This window comes from Sapajus apella, unplaced genomic scaffold (genome assembly GCF_009761245.1).
Source record: "Sapajus apella isolate SASKATOON/1434 unplaced genomic scaffold, GSC_monkey_1.0 scaffold16, whole genome shotgun sequence".
In the NCBI taxonomy this organism is placed as follows: domain Eukaryota; kingdom Metazoa; phylum Chordata; class Mammalia; order Primates; family Cebidae; genus Sapajus; species Sapajus apella.
In genome coordinates, this window is record NW_022436956.1 from 11,501,571 (window position 1) to 11,521,728 (window position 20,158).

Genomic DNA, 20,158 nt, shown 5'->3' on the forward strand with positions numbered 1-20,158 from the left:
TCCTCCTGATTTGGGTCAAACACAAATTTTATACTCGAATTTGTAATCTCAGCTGAAATATTGCACTGCAGAAAATTAACACATTGGAATAATGCTCTAAATATGTAAATGTAGTGATAATCTGACCCCGACTTTTCAAAGGATACTGGGAAATTTCCCAACTCAGTTCTGATTTTATACATCATTTCTCTTTTCTGCACCTAATAAGTTTTTTCAGAATTCAAAAAATTCACCAGCCAGTATGAAGCACCTGAGTTCTAAAGATGGCATCTCACATTTGAAGTGTCAGGGAGAGCCTATTTTTTCTTACCAATGGCTTCCCACTCTGAGAAAATCTAACATGAATTATTTTTCTGATACTTTCTCTGGTATTTTAAATACATATTTATTTTTGTACCTAATCAATATTGGAATTTATTTTTATTCCAATTTAATTTTGTACCTAATCAATATTTATTTTGTATCTAATCAATATTGAAATTTACTTTTATTTATATGTATTTTTAATACATATTTTAAATACATATTTATTTTTGTACATAACCAATATTGGAATAAAATAAATTCCAATATTGATTTATTGGAATTTTCCAATAAATAAATAAAGGAGGGAAATTACAACAAAATACAATTTACAAAGGAAAAATAAGCTATAAACACTGTTGAGTAAGATCACCCTTACTAATGCAGGTGAGCATCAATTAATCTGTTGAGAGCCTGAAGAAAACAAAAAGGCAGAGGAAAAATTAGTTTGTTGCTGTTTGAGCTGGCATGCCCATCTGCCTTCTCCTGCCCTTGGACAGTGATGCTCCTGCTTCTTGGGCCTCTGGATTCAGACCAGCACTTACACCATCAGCTTCCTTGTTTTTCAGGCCTTCAGGATGAAAATGAATTACAAAAAGAGCTTTTCTGGTTCTCCAGCTTGTAGCTTGGGACTTCTATATCTCCATAATCATCACGTAAGCCACTTTATTCATATATACATGAACATAACAATATATATAAGTATATATATAATATATAAGCATACATAAGAAATATATATATATATGGTTCTGTTTCTCTGAGAACTCTAATACATCTTCCATTACCCACTGTTGAGGAAATATAATTTAAACTAAAATCTCCTAGCTGAGAAAACCTTTCCACAAAGGTAGTACAGAAATGAAAGAATGTTATTATTGAATAAGGGATAAAACAAAATGTGATGTGCATCACAAGCAATCTGCAAGAAGATTGCAGAAACAGGAAAAAATTTTACTCTTTTATATAGTCAAACAGAAACACCTCAAGATAAAGAATAAGTAATAGGACTTGACAGCATCATGTGTCACACATAGTTCATCCTACACTCACCTGGTAATTGGGAACATCTGTGTTACCTAATTGGCTTCATACAAAGGAAAAACAGACTTATCTTTATGACACGGGGTAGTTCTGTAACCTGAAGGAAGGTACTTCTGAAATTAAGCTTCTACCTTCCCATAGAAACTGGGAGATAAGGGAACTATCTTTCTTGATGTTTACATTTCAAAGAGATGATTCCTAAGTCCTTGAGAAAGACATTTCTGGATCATAAAGCTGGCAAAAAAATAAAACAAACTTATTTCACTTCTAGAAAGATTTACGCACATTTCAAAGAAAGAAAATACTTACAATTATGAATTTCTTAAAGTAAATGTTCCAAGAAGAGAGAGAAGGGAGAAGTCTCTATCTTAATTAATCATTTTACTTTTTATTTTTGTCCATAGACCACATAGTCCAGCATTTACAAAGACATGTTGATACTGCTGTATAATCGCCAGTCCTGCTTCTGATCATGATGTTCAAGTGAGTCAGCCTGATGAGATATAAAGGTAGTCCTAAAATAATTCCTAGGGATGTTTGATTCCATAATGACGAAGTTCTTCCAAGGGTTACCATGGTCTTCTTTCTGTCCCCGAACATACAAGCACTTCACAGTAGAACAGGGAAAAGATTCCTGGGTCAGGGGAGTGGACAAGCACAGCCTCACACTGTACCTGGAACATCTTGTTTCCTCTAAAGCTAAGCCCAGACTGGTAACCACACATACTGTATGTTCTCACACTGCTACCAAGAACTATTTGAGACTGGATAATTTATCAAGAAAAGAAGTTTAATTGGCTCATGGTTCTGCAGGCAGAACAAAAAACATGCCTAGGGAGGCCTCCGGAAACTTACAATCATGGCAGAAGGAGAAGAGGAAGGAGGCACATCTTACGTGGCCATAGCAGAAGGAAGAGAGAGATGGGGAGCTGCTACACCCTTTTTTTTTTATGAGACAGAGTCTTCCTCTGTAGACCAGGCTTGAAATGTCAGTCACTATCTGCAGAAGTCTGACCTGCAGACCCTGACTCAACGACGGATGAATGAATGCACTCTCACACCATTACAGTGTTTTAAGTGGGCTAGGGATGGTCATTGGCTGCTTTCAGAGGGTGATATGCAGCCAATCAACCCAGACCCTCTGTCCAACCACACATTTACTCTCTCAAGATTTTACAACGGAGGTTCTAAGTTAACACACTTGTGGATAATTAACATGGTTAAAAGAGTGGTTATATGAATGACAGAAACTTTAGGTTCTGGGCCCAGAGTAAACACTATTAACAGGTAATTCCCCTTTGACCTCCCACGGAGAGAGCCATCCCATCCAGCACAAAGTTTACTTGAGTAAAGAGTGGAAAGGAAGGGATGTGGGGTAAGGCCTTTGGTCAATCTCTTTCTTTTGCTAATGTTAATGAGGTGGCTGCCTTCAACCTGCCTCAATAAAACCTTCTGGCCTTCCAAAAGATTTGAGATTACAATCTATAATTTTCCCTTAATATTTTCTGTAATATTTTGCCAACCGCCCCAAGTGAATAGCAACACAGGCTTGAGCACAGTGGCACGATCTCAGCTCACTGCAACCTCTGCCTCCTGGATTCAAGTGATTCTCCTGCCTCAGCCTCCTAAGTAGCTGGGATTACAGGGGGTGCCACCATGCCTGGCCAATTTTTGTATTTTTAGTAGAGATGGGGTTTCACCATATTGGCCAAGCTGGTTTTGAACTTCTGAGTTCAAGTGATCTGCCTGTCTCAGCCTCCCAAAGTGCTGATTACAGGCATGAGCCACCCACTGAGCCTAGCGAGTGCCACACACTTATAAACAAGCGCATCTCATGAGAACTCACTAACACAAGAACAACATTGAGGAAATTCATCCCCATGATCCAATCACCTCCCACCAGGTGCCTCCTTCAGCGTTGGGAATTACAATTCAACCTGAGATTTGGGTGGAGACACAGATCTAAACCCTATCACCTACTTTACCAGATTTCTCACATATGGTTTTTCCATCAGCTTCCAGAATGCTTCCCTACAAGTCACTTCATTCAGGGACTACCTCAATTTCCAAATATATTTATAAATGCTCTAATTATGAATGGGCTTTAAGCTCATTTCTGTTGAAACTCCTGGACTTGAATTACATCAGGATATATGATCTAACAATTATATTTAAATATCCAAATATTACAAAATAGGTGAAAGTTTGCTGAATATAAATGAGTTCAATAGGGTGGTATAATTTTATTCTACACATTAAACAGGACTCTCATTTTAACAAGATACCTAATTGAGTATATTTTGGTCATTAATGGGGCTGGCTAGCCTTATGAAAAAGAAAGAATAAGTGAATATAAACTGAGAGATCCCCACCTCCAGGAATAAAAGATAAGGGGAAGAAGGAAGAAGAAGACAGAGAAATGTTATAAAAAGACAGTGAAATGTTACAAAAGAAAGAGAAAAGAGAGCTCCAAAAATGGGGTAGTCAGCAGTCTGGACTATTATAGTTCATAAAAATGAATACAAAAACCCCTTTGATTTTGAAAAACAAGAAGAAAAATTTAAGTATGCTCTTAGGCAGGTAGATTCAGTACAATTATGAAATAGGAACCAAATCTTAGGAAACTAAGATGGTCGAAGAAATAATATAAGCAATATATAAATTACATATTACTTAAGAAATTTTGCTTTAAAATAAATCCAAGACAGCTGGCGATCAAATTTCTGTTTCATTTGATTTTTAAGATAGAGAACCATGCCTTCTTCAAAAGAAGAAGAAACGTGCAGTTGATAAAAAAAAACAAAAGAATATTTGATTAAAAGTGTTCCAAGAGATGACAAGAAAATAATATCAATAGCACTAGCAATAAAACTCACACTAATAACCACACACATAACTAGGATATGTAATTCACGTTTAACTTCTGCCACAGGAAATTTCCCTTACTTCACTTCTCATGCTGCCTTCCTTGGTTTTGAACTATCTCGAGTCTCTCCGATTCTGAATAAATCATCTTTTGGGGCCTACACTTTCAAATTTTTATTCTAATATTTTGGAAGAATTTAGTAACCAGGCATAGCAAGTAATTCTAGTGGACTAACCCTCACACTATAAACACTGTTAAAAACTACACGAAACATATGAAACAGCTGTTTTCATACATTGAACAACAAGAAGCCAAGGACAGTAATCCCTTAGAGAAGGAAAACAAATTAGTTGAGCTCAAAGATAACCCAACCTCTCTGCCTGGAAGTGTCTATTAGACACTAGTTTGGAAAGACAGCAAACCCCAGCAGGGCACAGCATTCTCACTAAGTGGAAGAGATGGGTTGAGAATTCAAGGAAGCTGAAGCAGCTGAAATCTGCAGGGCAGACTACCAAAAAGGGGGAATCTGTGTAAAGAAAGAGCTCCAGAAAACTTCATAGGGATGTTTTCTAGTTTATCTGTAAAAGTAATAGATTGAACATGAATAAATATTTGAAACTTCACAAATATTTATTTGTGAAGCAAAGAATAAATATAAAGAAAAACTACTGAAGACGTAAAAGCTAAACAACTACAGAACTTGATGAGGGTTAGACATTTGAGATTCAACCAATCATGGTGGAAGGACTTCACTGAATACTCAGTGCCTTAGAAGTTTCATGGCCTTAGTGGTGGGGAGAAATTAACCCTAAAATAAAGTCTTATTTTAATATGCCTAAACAAAGCTTAAAAACAAGTCTTGAAATAATCAAATAAATCTATAAATAAATTGCCAGGCTAGCAGTACAAACTATAACACTCTTTAAAAGAAGAAAACAAACATTCAACAATATTTATTTTATATAACTATTTTTTTTAGAGATACGGTCTCACTCAGTCACCCAGGCTGGAATGCAATGGTGCAATCACAGCTTGATGTGGGTTAGAACTCCTAGGCAACAATAGTCCTCCTATCTCAGCCTCCCAAGTAGCTGGGATGACAGGCATGTACGACCATGCCTAGTTAATTTTTTTTCTTTCTTTGTAGAAATGTTGTCTCACTGTGTTGCACAGGATGGTCTCAAACTCCTGGCCTCAAACAATTCTCCCACCTTGGCCTCCCAAAGCATTGGGATTACAGATTTGTAATTCCTGACCTTTGATAACATATATAGTGCCCAGAATCCAATTAAAAATTACTAGACAAAAATAAAAAGAAAATTTGACCCAAAATGAAGAAACAAATTAGTCAATAGCAATATACTCAGAAATAAAAGAGATGATAGAATTATTAAACAAGGAATTTAAACAGCTAAGATAAATATTGCCTAAGATTTTTTTTTTTTTTGAGACAGAGTCTCGCTTCATCACTCAGGCTGGAGTGCAATGGCATGACCTTGGCTCACTGCAACCTCCGCCTCCCAGGTTCAAGCAATTCTTCTGCCTCAGCCTCCCAAGTAACTGGGACTACAGGTGCATGCCACCACACCTGGCTAATTTTTGTATTTTTAGTTGAGATGGGGTTTCACCATATTGGCCAGGCTGGTCTCAAACTCCTTACTTCATGATCTGTCCACTTTGGCCTCCCAAAGTGCTGGGATTACACTCATGAGCCACTGTGCCTGGCCTAAGATTTTTTTTAAATGTGAACATAATAAGGAAGAAAATGGAAGATATAAAAAAGAAACAAATAAAACATATAGAGCGCAAGTGAATTCACTACATGAGTTTAATAGCTGATTAAATACTTTATAATCAAAGAATGTGATGACTGGTATAAAAACTATCCAAACTGCAGGTTAAGGAGTGAGAACATGCTAGAAACAAAATGAAGAGAACTTCAGCAGCCTTTGAGACAAAATCACAAAACCTAATATATGCATAATGGAAGGAACAGAAAAGAGGGTGAGGCACAATATTTAAATTAAAACTTTTTAAGGAAATAATGATAAAATATTTCCAAATAGGATGAAAAGTATAAATTTACATGTTCATAAATCTCAATAAACATCAAGCAATATAAACAAAGAAAACTATATCTACACATGTCACAATTAAATTACTGAAAAATCAATGATAAAAAATTTAAAGTAGAGTTAACACAACCACTCACATTACAACAATATATATATATACACACACACACATATATATACATACACACACACACACACACACACACGTACACACACACATATATATAATACTGCTGGTGTCTCATTAGAAACAACACAAACCAGAAGGCAATAGAACAGTATCTTTAAACTGCTAGGGAATGAATGGTAAAAGAGAGAATAACTATCAACTTAGAATTCTATATCCTATAAAAACATTATTCAAAAATAAATATTATATAAACAGATTTTCAAACTAAAATTAGAAAAATTTTTGTCATCACACCTTTACTGTTAATTTCTTAAGGCTAAAAAAATAATTAAAATCCAGATCTACATACACAAAAGGCCACAGGACATGGTAAGTATCAATGTAAATATAAAACTTCCTTTTTAACCACTTTATTGATATATGATTGACATACAAAAACTATATATATTAATGTATTCATGTTAATGTATTGATTCACCAGTCTTGATTCAAAGACTTCACAGAGGCCCCTGCCCCTCCTCCTGCCCAGGTTCATGTTTGAACAGCTAGATTGCTTTCTTGCAGTTGAAAACCACAAGGTAGGCCTGCAGGGAAGAAAAGCCCCCCTTTACCATTGATTTGTAGTAATTTAATTATGATATATGTAGGTATAGTTTGTTTTTGTTTATATTGTTTGGTGTTCATTGAGATTTGCAAACATGTAAATGAGTTTGAAGATAAAGATTCACCAATAAAATCATCACCACGATCCACGCCATAGGCCTATCCATCATCTTGGAAAGTTTCCTCCAACTCTCTCTATTAATTATTGCATTTTGTTTGTTTATTATAGGAACACTTAATAAGATCTGCCCTCTTAGCAAATTATTAAGTATAGAAGACAGCATTCTTTTTTTTTTTTTTTCAGGGGAAAGCACGAACACTGTCCCCCATTACCACAAATTATACTGTCATTTCCCACATTTGGGGAAATCACAGAGGTCAGTATATCCAGAGTGCAATGGATTTGCCTCAACCTGGGAAAACGACCTTCATGATCATGGTATCGCCCCTACCAGGTAAGTATTAATACAACATTCTTAACTATAGGCACTATACTATAGAGTCAATTTCTAGGACTTTTTATTCATCTTGTATAACTGAAATTCTATACATTTTAACTAATACTTCCCCGTTCTCCTCTCCCTTCCAGTCCCTGAAAACACTATTCCACTTTCGGCTTCTATGAGTTTGACTATTTTAGATTAATTATATAAGTGGTATCATGTAGTATTTGTTCTTGTATATGGTTTATTTCACTTAGCATTATGTCCTCCAGGTTCACCTATGCTATCACAAATGGCAGGATTTCCTTCTTCATTAAGGCTGAATAATATTCTGTTGTATGTATTTTCTTTATCCATTCATCCATTGATGGACATTTAGGTTGCTTCTATGTCTTGGCTATTGTGAATAATGCTGAAATAATCATAGGATGGAGACATATTTTTGAGATACTGATTTCAATTCATTTGGAGATAGAGCCAGAAGTGGAATTGCTAGATCATGAGGTCACTGTTGTCTTGTTAAGGAATGTCCATATTGTTTTCTACAGTGGATATACCAATTTACATTACCACCAATGGTACACAAGGTTTCACTCTTCTCCACATTCTTGCCAACATTTGTTATTTTTTATAGTAGTCATCCTAAAAGATATGAAGTGATAGCTCATCATAATTTTGGTTTGCATTTTCCTGATGGTTTGTAATATTAAGCACCTTTTCATATATCTGTTGTTAATTTGTATGTCTTCTTTGAAGAAATGTTTACTCAAGTCCTTTGCCCAGTTTATAATTAGATTACTTGTGGGTTTTATTTTGTTTTGCTATTGAGTTGTTTGTCCTGTCCAAACCTCATGTTTAAATGTGTTCCCCAATGTTGGAATTGGGGCCTGGTGGGAGGTGTTTCGGTCATGGACAGGATACCTTATAAATGGCTTGGTGCTCTTCTCATGATAATGGGTGAGTTCTCACTCTATCAGTTCACATGAGAGCCAGTTGTTTAAAAGAGTATGGCACCCCTTCCTCTCTCTTGCTTTGCCTCTTACCATGTGACAGATGAAGCAGGAAGCAGATGTTGGTACCAGGCTTCCTGCACAGTCTTCAGAACTGTGAGCCAAATAAACTTCTTTATGAATTACTCAGTCTCAGGTATTTTTTTTAGAACAATGTAAAACAGACTAATACAGAAAATTGGTATTAGGAGTGGGGGTTGCTATGAAGATATCTAAAAGTGGGCAAGCTGCTTTGGAACTGCATAACAGGCAGAAGTTGAAAGAGACTAGAGGTTTCTGAAGAAGACTGGAAGATGAGGGAAAAATTAGGATTTCTGAGAGACTTGTTAAGAGGTTATGACCAAAATGCTGATAGAAATAGGAACAGTGAAGGCCAGGCTGATGACGTCTCAAATTGAAATAAAAAAAATTTATTGGAAACTGGAATAAAAGTCACCCTTGTTATACCCTAGCAAAGGACTTGGTAGCATTTTGTTCATGTCCAAGAGTTTGTGGAAGGCTGAACTTAAGAATGACTCAAGTACTGATGGAGAAATTTTTAAGCAGCAACATATATGTGGCTTCTTCTAACATACTACAGTCAGATGTGGAGGCAAAGAAAGGAATAACTTAAAGTTGGAACTTATAATTAAAATTGAAGCAGAGGAAAAAGTTGGAAAATCTGCAGCCTGGTTATGTGGTAGAGAAGGAAAAAGCATTTTGAAGACAGAAACACATGCAGGCTATGGAGCAACCAATTGCTAAAGAGATTTTATGACTAAAATAGTGCAAAGTGCTAAAAACCAAGACCATGGGAAAAGCCTTCAAGGAATTTCAGAAATCTTCAAGGCAGTTTCTTCCATCACAGGCCCAGAAGCCCACAAGTACATACTGGTTTTGTGGGGCAGGCTCAGGATGCTGCTCCACATTTGGGCCAGTCTGGCTCCAGCCAGAGTTCAAAGAGCCCAAGGTACAATTTGGCCTGCCACTCTGGAGAGTGCAAGCTGTAAGCCTTGTTGGCTTCCACATGATGTTAAGCCTGCAGGTGTACACAATGCAAGAGTGAAGAAGGCTTAACAGCTTCCACTCAGATTTCAGAGGATGTATGGGAAAACCTGGGTGCCCAAGTAGAAGCCTGCCACTGGGATAGAATCCACGCAGAGAGCCTCTACTAGGGTAGTGCTGAGGGGAAATATGGAGATGTAGGCCCTATACAGAGTCCTGACTGGGGCACTGCCAAGTGGAACTTTGAGAATAGGGCACTATCATCAAAACCCCAGAACTGTAGAGTCACCAGCAGATGCACTCTCAGCTGAGAAAAACCACAGGCATCAAACTCCTACCTGTGAAAGCAGCCATGGAGCTGCATCCTGCAAAGTCACAGGGATGGAACTACCCAAGGCCTTGGGAGCCTATCTTTCACATCAATGTGCCCAGGATGCAGGACATGAAGTCAATGGTTATTTTGAAACTTTAAGATTTAATGTCTGCACTTCTGGGCTTCAGACTTGCATGGGGCCTATTGCTCCTTTCTTTTGGCTGATTTATCTCTTTTGGAATGTGAACATTTACCCAATGCCTATATCAGTGTTGTATCTTGGAAGTAAATAACTTGGTTTATTTTTATTTATTATTTATTTATTATTTATTTATTATATATATTATATAATAAATAATATATATTATTTATTATATTTATTTGATTTTTATTTATTTATTACAGTTTTTATTATTTATTTTTTATTTTACAGTCTCATAGGTAGAAGGAACTTGCTTTCAGTGTCAGAGAAGACTTTAGATTTTGGGGTTGATGCTGAAACAAGTTAAGACTTTGGGGGAACTATTGAGAAGGACTGATTGTATTTTTCAAAGTGGCAAGAACATAAGATTTGGGGGCCCTGGGGAAGAACGATATAGCTTGGAAGTTTATTCCCTCCAAATATGATGTTAAAATGATGGAGATGGATCCTGGTGAAAGGTGTTTGGGTCATAGGGGCAGATTCCTCATGAATGGCTTAGTGCTGTCTTCCCAGTAATTAGTGAGTTCTCAATCTATTAGCTCAGGTAAGAGCTGGCTATTTAAAAGAGCATAGCACCTCTTCCTCTCTTGCTTCCTCTCTCACTTTGTGACACACCAGCTCCCCTTTGCCTTCTGCCATGCATAAAAACTTCTTGAGGTCCTCACCAGAAGCAGATGGTGGTACCTGGCTTCCCACATTCTTCAGAACTGTGAGCCAAATAAACTTCTTTTCAATAAACTATCCAGCCTTAGGCATTGCTTTATAGCAATTCAAAATGGACTAATACACTCTTTAACAGATATTTGGTTTGCAAATATTTTCTTCCATTCCATAGGTTGCCTTTTCATTTTCTTGATTGTTTCCTTTGTTTGCAGAAGGATTTTAGTTGATATAATCCCACTTGTCTACTTTTGCTTTTGTTGCCTATGACTTTAGTGTCATATCCAAGAGATTATTGCCAAAGCTGATGTCAAAAAGCTTTCCTTTATGTTTTTTTCTAGGAATTTTACAGTGTCAGAAATTAAATTTTAAAACTTTTTTCTTATTTTCAAACTTTTAAACAATACTATGATCTGTTAAAACAAAAATAATACAATGTATTGTGGAGCATGAAGCAAATATAGGATAAAATATAGGACAATTGCAACACAGATGATAAGAGAAAATGGAAGCGTTTTGTTGTAAGATTCTAACATTGTACACAAAGTAATATTATATGAAGATAAACTGCAATAAGTTAAACATTAAAGAAACCGATTAAAAAAACAAAGAAATATAAAGTAGATAGAATACTGAAGATATTTATTAATACATAAGATATTATTATTAATGTATGATGTACTGTCAATATTAATACATAAGAAAGAGAAAAACAGAGGAAAAAACATGGCAGAAATAGAAGACAAAATAGCAGATTTTAAATCAACCATATAAATGATTACATTAAATGTAAATGGAATAAACACATCAATTAAAGGACAGAAATTGTCAAATTTGCTACAAAGCAAACTTATCTATAAGCTGTCTACCACAAACACACTTTAAATATAAACACATAGAAGACAGGTTAAAAGTAAAAGAAGATATACTCCACAAATACTAAACATAATAAATCTGGATTAGCTACACAGTATTAATATCTGACCAGGTGGAATACTAGAGAAGGAATATTATATAGGCAAAGAGGCATATTTTATTAGGATAGAAGGACAATTTCTTAAAATCTAAGGCAGAGAGAAAGAATGCAATAATAAAGATAACAAGTAAGTGAAATAGCAAAAGAACAATTAAGAGTGAAAATTAATAAAATTAATGTAAGGTCTTCAAAAAATCAATAAAATTAATTTTAAAAATTAGCTAGTCTCATCAGGATAAAAAAAGAAATGAAAAATTAACAATAGAATAAAAAGTGGGACATCACTATAGATATTAATAGGACAGTAAGAGCAATATTAACAATCTAATGCCAATGAATTTTACAATTTAGATAAAATGAACAAGTTATTTGAAAAGCAAAAATTATGACAACAGAATTCTCAATTTGAAATTCTCCTACAAAGAACATTCCAGACCCTTAAGTTGTTTCACTCTGATTAATTTGTTCCAAATATTTAAAGAAGGAATAATATAATTCTTACACAAATTCCTTTAGAAAGTAAAAAAGAGGGGTCTGGGAAGAAACACTTCTCAATTCAAGAGAAAGATGGTTTCTCAACCAGATAAAAAGCACCCACAAAAATGTTATAGATAACATGTTTAATAAAGATTTTACTTGTTTCCTCAATATTGGAAACAAGGCAAGCATTTCTGCACTCACTACTTCTATTCAACATTCTGTCTTTATTCACTGACATGACTGTATACACAGTAAACCCTATGAGTAAGTTTAACAATGTAGCGGAATAAAAGTCTTATGAAAATTACTGTGTTTCTATGCTAGCACTATATATTAACAATGTATATTAAAAACAAAAAATTGGGGAATTAAATTTTTTGAAAACGTGATTTATATTAGCATAAAAATATAAAATACTGAAAGATAATTGATATGGTTTGGCTCTCTGTCCCCACCCAAATCTCATCTCAAACTGTAATCCCTATAATCCCCACGTCAAGGGACCTGCTGGGAGGTGATTAGACATGGGTGTGGTTTCCTGCATGCTGTTCTCATGACAGTGAGGGAGTTCTCATGAGATCTGATGGTTTTGTAAGTGTTTGGCAGGTCCTCCTGTGCTCCTTCTCTCCTGCCACCTTGTGAAGAAGTTGCCAGCTTCCTTTTTGCCTTCCACCATGGTTGTAAGTTTCCTGAGGTCTCTCCAGCCATGTGGAACTTTGATTCAATTAAACCTCTTTTGTTTATGCATTATACAGTCTTAAAAATTGGGGAATTAAATATAGCAGTGTGAAAACAGACTAATACAATAATTAACAAAATACTCCAAACTAGGAAAGTATAAAGAATTATTGGAAGAAATTAAAGAAATTAATATTGCAATGTCTCCATGATTGATTCAATAAAAGTCCCATTGAAAATTTTAGCAGGCTTCTTTGTAGAAAATAACAAGCCATTTTCAATTTATGTGGAAATACATAGGAACAAAAATGACCAGTAGAATCCTGGAAAAGAACAAGTTTGAGAATTTATACTATTAATTTCAAGATTTACCAAGACATTGTGGTATCAGAACAAGAATAGACGATCAATGGAAAAAGTGTCTGGAAATATACTCAGACTCATATAATCAATTTATATTTTATAGAGGCATAAAGTCAATACAAGAAGAAAAAGATAACCTTTTAATAAACGGCATTGCAACAATTAGATATTCAATGGAAAACATGAACTTAAATTACTACTTCATATCATATAAAAATTTACTCAAAATGGATTATAGACTTAAATATCTAAAAGAAAACAGAAGAAAATCTTGGCAATTTTGGAGTATGCAAAGATTTCTTACATGGAGCACAAAAAACATAAACCATAAAAAAAAAAAGATAGATTTAAAAATTTGAAACCTCTGTACATCAAAATATATTACAAAGAAAATTAATAGTAAGCCACTGACTGGGAGAAAATAATCTCAATTATTTTATCTGACAAAGGACTTGTATCTAGAATAAAGAACTTTTTTTAGAGAGACAGCCTTGCTCTGTTGCACAGGCTGACGTGCAGTAGTACAACCATGAGTCACTGCAGCCAAACTCCTGGGTTCTAGCAATCCTCCTGCCTCAGCCTCCCAAGTAGCTGGGATGACAGGTATGCACTACCATGCCCAACCACTTTTTAATTTTTTGTAGAGACAGAGTCTCACTATGTTGCCCAGGACGGTCTTGAACTCCTGGCCTCAAGCAATCCTCCCACCTAAGCCTCCCAAAATGCTAGGATTACAGGTGCAAGCTCTGCCTTAGAATAAAGAAATTGTATGATTCAATAATATAAAACAAAAATAGTCTATTTTTAAATGGGTAAAATATTTAAACTAACTTCACAAAAATAATACAGGAACTGTTAATAAGCATACGAAAATGTGTTCAACATCACTGGTCATCAGGGAAATGCAAACTATATTAAAAATGAGAAAATCCAACCGCTACTATCACATCTAATTTTTTTTAACTGACAAATGTTGGTCAAAATGTGGAACAACTAGAACTCTCATATAGTTGATGCGCCTGTGAAATAGTGTAACCTCATTGGAAAACAGTTGGGCTGTTTCTCAGAAAGTGGAACACACACAGACCTTATGACTCAGGAATTTCACTTTTAGTCATTTCCTAAAGTAAATAAAAATAGACACACACAAAAATATTCTTACATGAGTATTCATCACAACTTTACGTATAACAGTAAAAACTAAAACAGTTCAAATGCTCATTGACTAGTATGTGAATAAACAAGGTATGTATATTCATACAATGGAAACTCAGCACTATTTTTTTTTTTTTTGAGACAGGGTGTCACTCTGTTTCCTAAGCTAGAAAGCACTGGCATGATCATGGCTCACTGTAGTTACAGCCTCTTGGGCTCAAGCAATCCTCCCACCTCGGCCTCTCAAGTAGTTGAGACTATAGGTGCATGCCACCATGCCTGGCTAATTTTTTTATTTTTTGTAAAGTCTGGGTTTTACCAGGTTGCCCAGGCTGGTCTTGAACTCCTGGGCTCAAGCAATCCAACCCCCTAGGCCTCACAAAGAGCTGGGATTACAGGCATGAGCCATGGCTCCCTGAAATTCAGCACTTTAAAGGAATCAGCTTTTTACACTTAACAACGTGGATGAATATCAAAAACATTTTGCTAAGTGAAAGCACCCTGACACAAAAGAGTACACATACCATATGATTCCATTTATATAAAAATCATAGAATAGGTGACACTAATCTACAGACATTGAAATCAGACAGTGGTTGTTGGGGTGGGAGAGAGAGTACTGAGGTAAAACTGCAAATGAGCACAAAAGGACTTTTTCAGAGGGCTAAGAAAATTCTGTATCTTAATTGAAGTGGTGATTACATGTGTGCATACATCTGTCAAAACTCATCAAACTGTATACATAAAAAGTAGTGTATTTTATTTCTACTTAAATTATCCTCATTAGAGTTGATTTTCAAGTTACAATTCCAACTCTTATGTTCCTGTTTTGCAGAGAGCTTTCTCCAGTAATTAGTTATACATGCAATATCCATGAACTCTCTATACGACCCTCAATACTTTAGGCCCCTATCTTTTCATTTATCCCCATAATATAGTTCACAAGAAAAGTGAATGCAATTTCTATTCTGTTCACGCTTGAATTTCTGAATATATGGCCATTTTTATATTATTAACCAAATTGACTACCTTTAATTCAATTCAGTTCATTAAAGAACCCTATTTATTTAGTATGATATCAATAATTTTCCTTCTTGCAGAACAGGGAAATCAAAGATCTAAAAACTTATAAAATTAAAAACTCTCAGGCTTTGTTTAATTACCTCAGGAGTGCAGAAATGATTGGTACCAATTAGAATTTAGAAAACTACAAATTCCTCAACTTGACTTATGAATAAACTTTTAGTGAGAACTTCCCTGTCTCCTGGGACTCTCTGGAGCAAATCCATGGAGACTGATGTCTCAGAGGAACCTATGAAAGTGCCCCACTAACAAACTGTTATTTTCAGAGAAGGTATCCTGACCTAGCATGAACAGATGAATTAATCACTCTCAATTCTCCTAAATGTTGAAGAAACCTTACCATGTCATGAAAGCCTCATGAATAGAATTCAATAATGCAAAGGACACTTGCATTAAAGTCTAGAAGAAGATATTCATTTTCCCTGTGCAGAAAAAAAAAAGAAGAAAAAATTTTTGTTCCAATTATACTGCTGTTATAACTCGATTCTCCTCTTTTGTCAGTCTACAGTGAACAAGGACACACCTCGGGGCTGGAAGTGTTTTCCTGGGAATCAGTAGTGCTGTAAGTATTGCTTTGTCACAGAGAAAGAGTACTATTTTGGAAAAAGTTTTGCTTTTCTCTAGAGTGAACTGATGCAGCTAGGCGTGATCCTCTGAAGTCTTAAAGTAAATCCAAATAAGTCAATTTTGGTATCATTTAGAAAAATCATCACAATGACCTGGACTTGGACCTTCCTCAATGGAAAGCAGTCTTTATTCACCGCATTTTACCCAGAACCATCAGTCCTTGAGAAAATTTCAAATTGGTTGTTTACTGAAGTTTCAGCTTAGCACAAGTCCCCTGAGTGGTGAATCCTGGTTTACTTCTCTTTGTGGGGCTTATTCTATACATACTTAATGTTTCTGTTTTAGGGTTCTATGCCATCGGGCATATTCAAATTTATTCCATGATCAAAGTCTTGAAAATTGAAATTGGTCTTCATCAACAATTTAAAAACAAACAAACAAACAAACCTTGGAACATTTTGCTCTTATCCAGAGAAGAGCATATGTTAATACTTTTCTTCTTTTTGTCTTCTTCTAAGACTATAAAAAGTTTTAGAAAATGTGGGATTCTTTATTTCACAACACAACTCAGAAAAAAAAAATGACTCAATACAGTCTCAAACCATTGAGCATTAAATTAGTTAAGAAAGTTATCTGTACTCAGGCAGCCTGAACAAACTGGGAATAGAACCAGAACACAGTAAAAACAAAAAAAACACACCAGCATATTCATGATTAGGGAAAGATGGAGAAGAAAGGTTTTCATGCAGCAAAACTCACATCAGAAAAAGTTGGAAGCAGCAGCAAACTTGGAGACAAATTATTCATCAAAGAGTCCTTATTATGATATGATTTGAGCATTTGAAATACAGGAAACAGTAACATGTATAAACGTGTGTGTATCAGTTTCCATAAACTTCTAGGTAACTGGGGACAGAGTGTCAACAAGCTATCCCTTCATGTAATCATTTAGAAACTATATTTTGAGAGTTATTTTGTGTCAAGCCCTATGCTTCAGCCCTGCAGATACTATTGCTGCCTGCAAGGGGCTTAGAGTCTATAGCAGAAGCCAAGCAAACAATAATCACAATTCTGCAAAGTGTTCAGGTATAGATTTGCCCAGGGCATCAGGAAAGTGTATAGGAGCAGCACCTTAACTGGACTAGAGAAGGAAAGTTAAGGAAGGCTTACCACGGAGGTGGCTCCTAAAGTGAAATCTGAAAGTCAGGCAAGACTTAGCCAAATAGTGGAGAAAGTTGGGAAGGGTATTTCTGGTGAAGAGAACAGCATGTCACAGTTACTAAACTTCACCACTATAGCACAAAAGCAGCCATAGGCAATATGTAAACAGATGAGTGCAGCTATGTTTTAGTGAAACTTTATAAAAACAGGGCCATAGTTTCCTAACCTCCAAACTTGAGTAATTCACTAAGTGTGGAGCATAGAAGAAGGCAGACAGCAAAATGGCAGAAGATCATGCTGGGAAGGTGGGTAAGACCAGCTCATCGGTGGTCTTAAATGTCATGCTGAGGAGTCTGGGATGTTAACCTCAAGGTTCTGAGGAGTGGCATAGTCAGAATTAGAATGGTTCCCCTTGCCGCAGTTGGAACCATGGGTAGCAGCGAACACAGCAAATCAGAAGACAGGGAGTCCTGTTAGGAGGCTGTGTTCAAATCCTGATGGGAGATGACAGGATGATTTACCAGAGCCTAGGAGAGATGGAAAGAAGGACACATACTAGAAAGTGGATAAGAAGTAACATTAACAGGACCCAGTGACTTGAACACCAGTGGATATGGAAGAATCCATTTGACCCTATACATTGTGATTTTCCTAAAGGAAAAGAAAAAGTCTAGCGCATAGGACTGAATTGTTAACAGGGATATAGACTGCAGTATTTAATCCAGTGTCTTAGCTCTGTAACTTTAGTTTCCTACGGTTGCTTTCCTGTGTTTCTCTGAGTATTGCTTTTACCTGCTAACTCGAGACATCCCACCTCCCTCCACATCTCACAAAACTTCACATGTGCTCAAAACCCAGTCCGTGCAGCTGTCAGGACAGCTACCGCCCGATTCCACGTTCTTGCCACTTCTACTTGCTCAGCATTCCTTCTACTGGGGACCACCCCCTCGCCAGGCACTGCCACTTCTGCTGGTATCATTTCTACTGCCACTACTGCTGCTATTCCTGGGTCCTCATGCTGCCAAACAAAGCTATGATCCTGAAAAAAGCAAAGGGAGTATGTCTGTCCCCTGTATGTACCCCACCTGGCCACCTGGATATCACAGCAGTGCTATCTGTGGCCAGAATCTCAAAAGAGGTGATTCAGATACCACCCGCAGCCCCTTCCTCCATAAAGCTTAGATCCACGTGTACATGTGTTACAGAGAATGGCTCACACCATACTTCGCGCGCGCGCGCGCACGCGTACACACACACACACAAATTGGCAAACACCCTGACTCAAGATCCTCTCCTCCCAAAGCTTCATGAATCTGCCATGTAAACTGTCCTAACTGTTAATTTATCATAAGTTGCAGGACAAGCCTGACTCCCAGCTCCAGCTCAAGTGAAATTCTCCGCTCTGGTTCTATTTCATGAAAATTGAATCTTTTCCTGGAATACTATCCCCCTCTCTCCCTACTCCATTTTCTTTTCCTATTGAACTCTAGGACTCAGCTTAGGCCTCTTCTTTAGAAAAACTCCTTTAACCCCTGCTAAAGATGTATGAAGAGTCCCTTCTAAGTGTTTCTAAACCAATCTATGTACAGCTCTACGCTTTCCTTTACTAAGTCATGTTGTAATTATTATACTACATCTGGTCTCTATCTATCTATCTAAATGATAAGCTCATTGATTGCCTAGCAGGACTTGAAGCATAGTAAGTTCTCAACAAATGCTTGTGAAATTCATAGGTCTGATTCTTCAAATAGTAGAATGTATAGTCCTTGGAGATGTTATATTGAGCTAGAGAGATTGCCACTCTTCTCTGCATGGGGGATGAAGATAATTCCATACCTATCCTATATAAAGAGACTAGGTTCATGCCCAGTTATATTGTGCATAATTCAAATACTTCTCTGTCTCTCATCATTTTGTGGAAAGGCACTACAGCTTGTGACATTACAAAGAATAATCTTTTCTTGGTCTAGAAAAGAGGTAAGAGAAAATGGAAGTGTTTTTCTTCCCTGAGCAAGCCCTCAGAGAATTACAGTTATCTCACATGAGGGAAGAATGAAACAACCTCTCAATGAACTGTAAGTTGCCTCTTCCATGGTAAGTTTCTTATGTACTTTGAAAATTGTGAAATTCATTTCACAGTAATTTATCTTACCCATTTCAAAGGAAACGCATATGGAAGAATAGCCTCAGGAAGAAAGGAAGTAGTTTTACTATTTTCTACTGAATTTTAATAGAACAGAAAGGATGTTCTCAGCCTATGAATTTGCATATACAAATAGAAATACTTTACTTGGTACAAAAAGACATTTAGTCACAAAAAAGGTTTTGACAAAAATGTACTTCTCAGAATTTGCATTTTGTTATCCTTAGCATTTGCTAACCTTTTCACTTTTGTAGGTTAGTGTCTGCAGATCTTTATCCAATATACATTTATTAGTTGCTTCCATATAACAGGCTTTGACTCAGCTCATTCTGAAATTTTGAATTTGAGTTGAATATATTTCTCTACTTCCTAAACAGTTTTATTCATTTAGTTTTAAATGTTTTGATTCCTTTAACAAGAGTCTGAACTAGAATGTGGAAGTGGATTCTTTAGAAAAACACCTGTTCCATTATCTAACTTGTATGTCACCACTAATAAAATAGCAATGATATGGGGTTATTTTAATACACACACCAACACTCACACACAATAGTGGCTTCCTTAAACCTATCTATAATGTAATCAGGAACTCATTTTTAGACTTTGGGAGTAGGGATTAATTTCTTATGAACTCACAGCTATGTTTATATACATATGTTAATATACACACTATAAATTTAAAAGAATCATATGAATTATTGATTATAAGCAACCACATTTAACATGATTATTCTCATAGTTGTATAAGGGTGAAAAAAATACTCTGCATTCATTAAGTGTATTTAATACATTCAAAATCCATTAGAAGCTGGTTGTGCTGGCAAAAGAAGCAGCCAAATCATCAGTCAAGAAGGGTTGGCCAGTGTGTATTTGTATGTGGATGAGGGAGGACCTGAAATAGACTCAGATCCTGAAGGAC

General features: G+C 36.0%; 1 non-coding gene across 1 annotated transcript; it reads right to left on the reverse strand.

Moving 5' to 3' along the window:
• Positions 1-7,322: 7,322 nt before the first annotated feature.
• Positions 7,323-7,484, reverse strand: LOC116556467. The gene has a single exon (XR_004271016.1). It is a non-coding gene; the product is annotated as a U1 spliceosomal RNA (small nuclear RNA).
• Positions 7,485-20,158: the final 12,674 nt, after the last annotated feature.